The 10,600-nt window shown below is 46.8% G+C and overlaps 1 protein-coding gene across 1 annotated transcript in view; it reads left to right on the plus strand.

Annotated features, from left to right (window-relative positions):
- LOC147084213 (uncharacterized) overlaps positions 1-10,600 on the plus strand; it is a 746,547-nt gene that overhangs the window by 446,429 nt on the left and 289,518 nt on the right. The window lies entirely within an intron of this gene.

Consider the following 10,600-nt stretch of genomic DNA (forward strand, 5'->3'; position numbering starts at 1 on the left):
CAGATGGGAGGGGCACTAGGACCAAGAGGTAAGCTAGAAGGAAGGGACCGCGCCAGAGAGGGGAGGGGGTCAAGCAGGTACTAGGGCTATTTAATTATTGCCAGAACTTTATCCCAGAATATGCAGAAATGGCCCAGCCTATACAAGATCTGATCAAAGGGGGAAACCATCCCAGGAGCTGGTGGACTGGGGCCCCGACCATGAAACAGCTATTGATCAGTGGTGATACGTGTGCATGTGTGGATATGAATGGTGTGGGACGATGGAAACACTGGTCCCAACTGAAACGAATCTAACACACCCCATTCGGGGGCCTATATCGAATTAACAGAATGAAGGAACTATGCAGAAGACTTGTGATCCTAATACTTTGCAGAGCAACCCCCATGAAAAAAAACCCAGAAGCGATGCATCTCAACAGGGGCGAGTAAAGTTCAAACCCAGCATGGCCATGGAAGGACACTACCGAGTCCAAACATCTGAATACCGGGATGACATCCTCTCCCCGATACATGGCCAACGGGGTCAGGAGGTGAAGACAGACATGGGGAAATGGATAATCTGTACGGGCGGACATTCTTAGAGACACAGTCAGAAAGCTGCTGCAGGGGCAGGCAGACACAAAGGAGCTGTGCGGGAAGGTGATGGGGCAGCAGGGAGCTTAGCCAAAGGGATTATAGTCCTGGAGGGCCATGCTGCCACCATTAATCACCTAATCGATCGAGAATTTGATTCTGAAAGAATGGAGGTCCAAAGGGATCTCTGCCATGCTTACGGGGGATGGATGGTTGAACCTCGAACAAATACATCGAGGCGAAGTCCCAGATTGGATAAACAGTACCCACCTGTTCCACCTAGCACAACACCCAGGGTCGCTAGACGTGTGCACCTTGAAGGGAATGACTCGGGTCTTTCCCGTGACAGGTGCGTGCACAGACTCACATTCGGCCCTGGTGAGAATGGTCCTAATGATTCCGGTGATAGCAAGGGGAGAATCGGGACCATATCTCCAGGTTGAGGTAGAGAACTTGGGACTCATCCGGGGCGAGGACTACATGCGGTACTACCCTATGGGATCAAATGGAACGGAACCATGAGAGGGGTCTCATAAACAGGGTGCCGCAGGGTAGGAAGCCTAACTATATGTCCACATCCAGTAGGCTGGGGAAGTGAGGATGGGTGCGGATTCAACCAAACAATCGGTTGTGCCCTTGAAATAAGCCCATCAGAGTGCGAACGCACACACTCAGCCTACTGCGGAAAGGAGGAATACTGCGTAGTCACAAATCAGTGAACATATGGCTATGATGGTCTGGAATGTAACATTACTAATCCTAATTTCTGTTTGACCCCGAGGCTACCGGTCACGATCGGACAAGCGCGAATGACATACATATATGTGCAGCAAACCACTATCCTGACTGTAACAGATGATTTGAAATACGATTTGTACCAGTATGAGAGGGAATTGGCTGCACCAATACCCCAGCTGCCCAAGAATAAGAGATACCACGTTCTCAAGAAGGAGCTGCGCCAGCTGGGCAAGGACATTGAGACAGACCTTCGCTACATTCCGTGGTATATGAAGGCGTGGAATTGGGGACTAAATGTTAATATCCACCCGTGGATACGTATCATATCACACATATTGGTGGCAGCACAATTAGTCTTAGTTCTTGGTTATGCTTTCATGTTTTGCTCATCCTGCAGAAGACGCCACACCCAGCAGATAGTAAAGGTACTTGAGGAAAGGAAGCATCTGATGAGTAGTGGAATTTAACCGCTGACATCACGCACATATTCCTCCCTAACCCATTGGCTGATCACCAAACAGGGGGCGGGACAAATTGGCATAACTTAGTTTAGTGTGGTCTCATGGGCTGGGGTAGCCAAGGACCAAAGGGGGGTTCGAAGTGGATTTTTAGTGAAGGGTAACATAGGTGCCCTTCAGGACTTCAGGGGTTAACAGTGCAGCTTGCACACAGGATGACAGCGGAGACAGAAGCACCAGCCACGAACTAGGGAAGTAAAACCACTTGGGGAACAACAGATAAGATCGTAAACATCATGTGACAATCAGCAATTGTGCATGCGTGCTTCAAGCCAATTAAAACAATTTAACGAATTGTGCATGTGGGCTTTAAGCCAATTAGAACAATGTCATGAGCTGTGCACGAGTTATCCACGGCTTTTGTACTTAAATAATAGAAATTGAAGTCAATCGAGGAGACAGCCAGGAACGAGCTGAAGGAGCTCTAGCTGTACTCCCTGATCAGCCTTTAGTTACCTCTGTGGACTGTTTGTATTGTACTGTTGAATTGTTCTGTGTTTTAAATAAACTGCTTGGCTCTTTACCATTTACAGACTAGTGTGCAGACTTAATTATTTAATTTCGCCACAACAGAGGGGTTTTGATCGAGCAAGTAGGGAGAAACTGTTCACTCTGGCAAGTGGGTCGGTAACCAAAGGTCACAGATTTAAAATAGTTTGTAGTGGCGCTTCTTGGTTTCCAAACAGGCGGCCACTGTGGGGCTTTTAACAACGAGTAGACGCGTGTCGAAATAAAACGTTCCCAAACGTAGCTTTGTCTTTTAAACTGTTTACTATCACACTTAACAAACGGAATTACAAAGCAAACACGTATAAACGAACACGGTCAAAAACTGCACTGCTCCAAACCTCACAGCTTCTGCCTCCTTCAACCACATGCAGTTTAAACTGTAAAATGGCTGCACCCATGTGTGGCTTAGGGACTGTTCCATTGTGGCAAGAATGAAGGGGGTGTCTCGGACTATACTACTGGAGCAAGAAAATAGGGGGTTTCTTAATACAATAAGTCGGTCAGGTAAATTAACTGTATTATGCCATTTAACCACTATTTTAAAGTATTTTCTTAAGCTTTTATGGCTCTTACATTCCGGCCCCTAATTGACTAGGCACATGAAGCATATCAATTGCTCAAACATTAAGAGTCATAAACTAATGAGTTCAACATATTTACAAGATAAATGTCCACTTTTTTCATTCAGGAACCTTTCACGCTGCTTCTTGTAGCAGGCAGAGCTTTGTGATCGGTCTTTCCAGGGTCGTGTAACCGTCTGCAAACAATGCATTCAGAGAGTATTTTTCTTATTACGGAATTAGCTCCTGGAATCCAGTATCTTTGTCTTAGCTTCGCAAGCACGTGATTCCTCCCACTGTGTCCAATACTCTGGTGTATATGCTGAAGAATGAGAGTAGCAACCCGGAGGTCCTTAGAAAGGATAGCAGGATGCTTGGCCTCCTCTGGCATAGCAGATTTGTTTAGTCTCCCTCCCACCCTCAGTACTCCATCTTGCAGTGTAGGGTCCAGCTTGTAGATATGACTACCTTTCTTGATTGGAGTATTTCGCTGTAGAGCTTCGATTTCTTCTGGGTATCTTTGTCTTTGACTGAAGCGAACTATCTCCTTCTCAGCCTTGGCCAAATCCTCCACGGTCAATGAATTCTTGCCCAATGTGGTCTTGTGCTGATGCATATACTGCTGTAGAAGCATTCTCTGCTTATCAGGGTTACTTTCAGACTGACTGATAGTGGCTCGGTACTCTTTTCTCTTACCGCTCAGGTGTAGCAGCAACTCTTTCAACCTTAGAAACCATGCAACTGCTTTCCTCAACTGGTGCCATCCTGAGAAATGGTTAACAAGCTTGTTCACTGTGTCAAAGTTCTCTTTCGTATTTATGAGATTTACTGTGACTGATCTATTGACTTCGACGTCGTCTTCAGCAATCTGACTTGGCATATCTGGTCTTTCTGGCCATGATCTCTGTTTCCAGCAGATAACTTGGGCCTTGTATCCAAGTTTCACTCCTCATGAAGTTTTCAGCCTTCAATCCTCGTGAGGCTTGATCTGCTGGGTTTAATGAGGTGTTTACGTACCTCCATTGAGATGGTTGTGTAGCTTCTCTAATGGATGAGATTCTGTTTGCTACGAAGGTCTTGAAGCGTATCTTCTCATTCTCTGTATACTTCAGCACCGTCGTGCTATCCGTCCAGAAGACAGATTCTTCTAATGGGAGCTGTAACTCTTTCCGCATCACCTGGTCAACTTTAACTGCAACAACCGCTGCCGTTAATTCCAGTCTCGGGATGGTGACCTGCTTCAGCGGAGCCACCCTGGATTTCCCCATGAGGAAGGCACAATGTTTCTGGCCCTGTTGATTTGTCAGCAAGAGGTAAGTAGCCGTGCCATAGCCGTCCTCACTGGCGTCTGAGAAATGATGTACTTGAGCCGTCTTTGTAACTCCAAAACTCGCGGGCTTGATGCATCTACTGACGTTGAAGCTAGAAAGTTGTTGCAAATCTGTCAACCATCTGTGCCATCTCTGAGCTTGACCTTCTGGGATATCTTCATCCCATCCTCTCTTGTCTCTACACAGCTCTCGTAGCATCAGCTTCACCGGCAGAATGAGTGGTGCCAGGAATCCAAGAGGGTCGTAGATGGAACTGACCACGGAGAGAATCCCTCGTCTTGTGGATGGTCTTTCATTCACCATTATCCTGAAGTTGAACGTGTCTGACTCGATGCACCATTGTACACCAAGAGCTCTCTCGATAGGAAGGACATCGTGGCTCAGGTCCAGATCTTTGACTTCAGTGGCTCTTTCCTTTTCTGGGATAGAAGCTAGAACTGCTCTGCTGTTGCTTATCCACTTAGTCAGATGGAATCCTCCATTCGAACACAGAGTTCTAAGGTCTCTTGACAGTGCGATGGCATCGTCTTCTGTTGACACGGACTTCAGACAGTCGTCGACATAAAAGTTTCTGAAGATTGTCTCCACAGCCTCCGATGGTGCTTTGCCTTTGCCATCTTCTGCAGTTTTTTTGAGAGCGTAGCTTGCACAGCTGGGAGATGATGTGGCTCCGAACAATTGTACGGCCATTCTACATTCCACCATCGCTTGACTAACGTCGCCATCTGGCCACCAAAGGAAACGCAGAAGATCAGCATCTTCATCAGGGATTCTAACTTGGTAGAACATTGATTCTATGTCTGCCATCATGGCAACGAGCTCTTGTCTAAACCTAGTCAAGACGCCAATGAGGGTATTAGTAAGATCAGGACCTTGAAGCAGCTGGTCATTCAGTGAAGTTCCTCTGAATGAGGCGGCGCTGTCAAACACTACACGGATCTTTTTCTTCTTTGGGTGATACACCCCGTGATGATGAATGTACCAGACCCTTCCATCGTCTCTGTTCAACTGTTCCTCGGGCACCTTTACAGCATAGCCTTTCGCTATGATGTTTCTCATGAAGTCTTTGTAGTCTTCATGAAAGTTGGGGTTCTTGTTCAGCTTTCTCTTTAGACTGATGGCGCGTTGCTCTGCTATGCAGCGATTGTTCGGCATCTTCGCGGTCTGTCTTCTCAGTGGCAAACCAATGTGATAGTGGCCATCAATGAACTGTGTAGACCTTGTCATCAAACCCATGAACTGATGGTCTTCTTGTGACATCTCTGTCTTTTCCTCACAGCTGCGTTCTGAGAAGTCTGCGTTGAACTGCTGTATCAACAGCTCTTCAATGCTTGCGATAGAGATGCGATTAACTGTGACGGAAGATTGGGAACAGTTTAAGATAGAGCAAAGGAGGGCAAAGGGCATGATCAAGAGGGGCAAAATAGCTTACGAAAACAAGCTGGCGGAAAATATAAAAACTAACTCCAAAAGCTTTTATAAATATATCAAAAGGAAAAGACTGGTGAAAACCAAAGTTGGTCCATTGCAGTCAGATACGGGGGAATATATAATGGGAAATAAGGAAATGGCAGATCAACTAAATGCATACTTTGGGTCAGTCTTTACGAAGGAAGACACAAAAAACCTCCCTGGGATATCGGGAAAAATAGGGACATTGGCAAAGGAGGAACTGACGCAAATCAATATCTCTAAGGATATGGTGTTAAGGAAGCTAAAGGGATTGAAGGTGGACAAATCCCCAGGGCCTGATAACATGCATCCTAGGGTACTGAAGGAGGTGGCCCTAGAGATAGCGGATGCACTAAGGATGATTTTTCAGAATTCATTAGACTCGGGAACAGTGCCGATGGATTGGAGGGTAGCTAACGTTACCCCACTATTCAAAAAGGGGGGTAGGGAAAAAGCAGGTAATTACAGACCTGTAAGCCTTACATCAGTTGTGGGCAAAATGCTGGAGTCCATCATTAAGGATGAAATAGCGGAGCACTTAGCAAATGGGGACAGGATAGGACAGAGTCAACATGGATTTACAAAGGGTAAATCGTGCTTGACTAATCTATTGGAATTTTTTGAGGGAGTAACTGGTAGAATAGATGGGGGAGAGCCAGTAGATGTGGTGTACCTGGACTTCCAAAAGGCCTTCGATAAGGTCCCACATAAAAGATTAGCATGGAAAATTGAGGCTCATGGGATAAAGGGGAAAGTTTTGGCGTGGATAGGGAACTGGCTGTCAGATAGAAAACAGAGAGTTGGAATAAACGGCTCATTTTCTGAATGGCAGGCAGTAACAAGTGGGGTACCACAGGGATCTGTCCTGGGCCCCCAGCTGTTCACAATTTACATTAATGACCTGGATCAGGGAGTCGGATGCAGCATTTCCAAATTTGCAGACGACACTAAACTAGGAGGGGGGGTGGGCTCAGAGGAAGAGACCAGGAAGCTCCAGAGCGATTTGGACAGACTGGGCGATTGGGCGGATAAATGGCAGATGCACTATAATGTGGACAAGTGCGAAGTTATCCACCTTGGGTGCAGGAACGGGAGGGCAAATTATTATTTAAATGGCAATAGATTGGGAGAGGGGGAGGTACAGAGAGACCTGGGTGTTCTTGTACACCAGTCACTGAAGGCGAGCATGCAGGTGCAACAGGCGGTCAAGAAGGCAAACGGTATGCTGGCCTTCATAGCAAAAGGGTTAGAATACAGGAACAGGGATACCTTGCTGCAGCTGTACAGGGCACTGGTGAGACCACACCTCGAGTACTGTGTACAGTTTTGGTCGCCTCATCTGAGGAAGGATGTTCTTGCCATGGAGGGGGTGCAGCGGCGATTCACCAGGCTGATACCAGGAATGGCGGGAATGACCTATGAGGAGAGACTATGTAGTTTAGGGATGTACACACTGGAGTTTAGAAGATTGAGAGGGGACCTCATAGAAGTGTATAAAATTCTGACAGGTCTAGACAGACTGGATGCAGAAGGAATGTTTCCCTTGGCGGGTGAGAACAGAACTAGAGGACATAATTTAAGGATAAGGGCTAAACCATTTAGGACAGAGATGAGGGGGAATTTCTTCACTCAGAGAGTGGTGAACCTGTGGAACTCATTGCCACAGAGGGCAGTGTACGCCAGCTCATTAAATATATTTAAGAGGGAATTAGATATATTTCTACGGGCAAAAGGGGTTAAGGGTTACGGAGAGAAGGCGGGGACGGGATACTGAATTAAAGGATCAGCCATGATCTCATCGAATGGCGGAGCAGGCACGAAGGGCCGAATGGCCTACTCCTGCTCCTATCTTCTATGTATCTATGTATCTATGTCATTCCTCCTTGTTCGACTTGTGGCCATCATCTCTCCTTACCGGTCCATTGACTACCCATCCAAGGGCTGTCCTGACGGCGTAGGGTCCGTCATCCTTGCTGTTTATCACCTGCCATGGCTCCATAGTTTTGTAGGCATTGGTTCCAATTAATAGGCCAATTTCTGCTTCAATGTATGGGAGACGCACCTTTTCTAGGTAAGGCCATCTATCCACATCCTTCTGCAGGGCTAGGTTCCCTATTCTAACAGGAATCTCCCTCTGTGTGAAAACATTAGGCAGGTCTATGAAGTCCTTCTCTTCAAGTCCACACACTTCTCGGTCTGACAGGATATAACTTTGCATTGACTTCTCATGACCCATGGTGCGTAATAGGATTTCTGTTCTTCTGCCTCTAACGTTCAGCTGTCGCATGTGAGATTCTGTGCAGAACGTTGCTGAGCTACCTGGATCCATGAAGGCGTAGGTCTCCACAAGCTTCTCGCTCCTCTTAGACTTGATCTTTACTGGTACGATGGCAAGAATGCAGTCACTGTCACCGGCCCCAGTGAGTCCACAAGTCTCTGGTTCTAGCGACACCAGAGCACTTGAAACAACCTTCTCGTCGGTATTGTTTTCTTCACTCTTTTTAGACTTGTTCTTCTTTATGGATATGCAGCAGACTGGGATGTTTCCGAGTGCACTCTCTGCATGTTGTTCTTTGCTTACAGTTTCTACTCAGGTGCCCCTGAGAGAGACATCCAAAACATAGGCCGTTGTACTTCAGGAATTCGATTCTGTCCTTATGTGGCTGTGCTTTGATGTCGCTGCAGAAATCCAATGTATGATTCTTCTGGCAGAATAAGCATGGCTTCTGAAAGGCATCAGCAGACGTCCCTGTGCTGCTCTTTTTGGGAGATGAGTTCTGGGGCCTTTCTTCCTCGGCCTGGGTGATGATAGTTGCAAAGCTGCTTCCCCTGGAACCACCTTTCCTGAGAGTCTTTGATTCAGCAGGCTTGGCTTTCACTCTTCTATCGGTGGTCGGGCTGACATCCTGGATGTTTCCAAACAATGGGTCCCTAGCAATTTTAGCCTGTTTGTCAATGAAATTCACTAAGTCTGCAAACCTGGCTCTACTTTTCCGTCTCTCCATTATCTCAAAGGCTGTTCTTCTCCATTGTTCTCTCATCCTGTAAGGAAGCTTAGAGATGATGATTCTCATAGTCGTAGGATTGTCCATCTCTTCCATGAATTCAACATCCTCCATGGTGTTGCGACATCCTATGAGGAAAAGAACATATGCGTTCAATGCCTCTTCGTCCTCCGATCTGATCTGTGGCCACTTGGTAGCCTTTTCGATATATGCAGTGGCTATCTTCAGCTCGTTACCATAGTGCTCCTGCTGCAACTTCCTGGCTTCTATGTATCCCCGGTCCGGTCTCGTGTTCACAGCTTCTGACCAGGTCTTGTGGTTTACCACTGGTGTACTGTCCCAGGTGGTACAACTTATCACTGCTGCTCTCTGTTTTGGAGTCAATGGCTTGTTCAAAGGATCTGATGAAGGGCTTATACTTGAGTGGGTCGCCTTGGAACACTGGTATGTCTCTTTGAGGGAGTCGAAACAGATTCTGTTGTTTTACAAGCATCTCTGTAATTTCGTTCTGACGTTGCATCACTCGGTATAGGCTTCTCCCTGTGTCTTCAGGCCTCTGGTGGTCATCGGCAGGGTCTAGTCTAGACCGTCTGACGTCTGGGGTAGCATCACGTGCTCCTGTTAGTGGAGAGGCCACTCTTCCACGCTGTAATGCTAGGGGATTGCCTTCGGACTCTCTTGTAACTCTTGAAGGTGCCCTGGATCCAACTCTATGTGACAACGTTGACTGGCAGTGGCTCCCGCCGTCCCGTGAGCCTTCATAATCTTCGTACGCACTCAACCTGGCGTCCGAGACCTCGATAGCTGTTTTTATCTCCAGCTGTTCTTTCTTTGCCTGCACCTGGGCCCGTTGGGCCTGCAGTTGGGCCTCTTGGACCTGCAGTTGGGCCTCTTCCCGTTCAAGAGCTTGCTTCTCTGCTAAAGATGCTGCACGCGCCATCAACGCCGCCCGTTCAGCCTCCGCTCTCATGCGTCGCGACGAGCTTGTGGTAGAAGCAACTGACCTGCGTCCAGAAACAGAGCTACCTTCTTTTCGATTTTTGCTCGGTCTGGCGGAAGTCTCTGAAATGCTATCGTCTGGTCCGACTTCATCGTCAACTTTATCTTTCTCTGCTGTATCAGCATCTTGACGAATCTTTAACATCAACTGTTCCGTGGCCTTGATATAGTCCTTAATGCTGGTTGATTAAAGATGAAACCAGTTCTGCTGATCAGCGTTTCCCTCTTCTTCAGACAGAAGTGCTAATACATCTTCATTGAGTACATTAAATTCTTCATGCAGCTTGGAGAAATCGTAATACATTATGTCTTCAGCTTTCTTAATATTAGCATTATCTTCCATGAGACGATCAATTATCTTCATTTTTCCAGTTATCTGAGCTAATTTAGCCTTCCTTGCACCTATGCTTCTATGTAACTTCTCTTCCATTGCCTTTGGGGTGAGCTTTATTTCCCTCTTTTGGCCAGCAATCTTTCTGGCTGATGGAAGCTCCTGGCTCCGTAAGGCCTCGGCCATTTTACCCGCAGCTCTTATTTAGCTTCTCAATAGAATGAACAAAGCAAGTAACAGTCACTGTACCTTCGCTTTCTTATATTGTCGTCTGGCTCCGTGACCATTCAGGTATACGTTCGCCGACAATTCCGTCCCTTCCTTCTTAGGGAGCTAGTTTTTGACTAATGTAGTGGCGCTTCTTAGTTTCCAAACAGGCTGCCACTGAGCTGTGGGGCTTTTAACAACGAGTAGACGCGTGTCGAAATAAAACGTTCCCAAACGTAGCTTTGTCTTTTAAACTGTTTACTATAACACTTAACAAACGGAATTACAAAGCAAACACGTATAAACGAACACGGTCAAAAACTGTACTGCTCCAAACCTCAGAGCTTCTGCCTCCTTCAACCACGTGCAGTTTA

This window comes from Somniosus microcephalus, unplaced genomic scaffold (assembly GCF_052327205.1).
Source record: "Somniosus microcephalus isolate GS21.2 unplaced genomic scaffold, FLI_Smic_1.0 unresolved_chr9, whole genome shotgun sequence".
Lineage (NCBI taxonomy): Eukaryota > Metazoa > Chordata > Chondrichthyes > Squaliformes > Somniosidae > Somniosus > Somniosus microcephalus.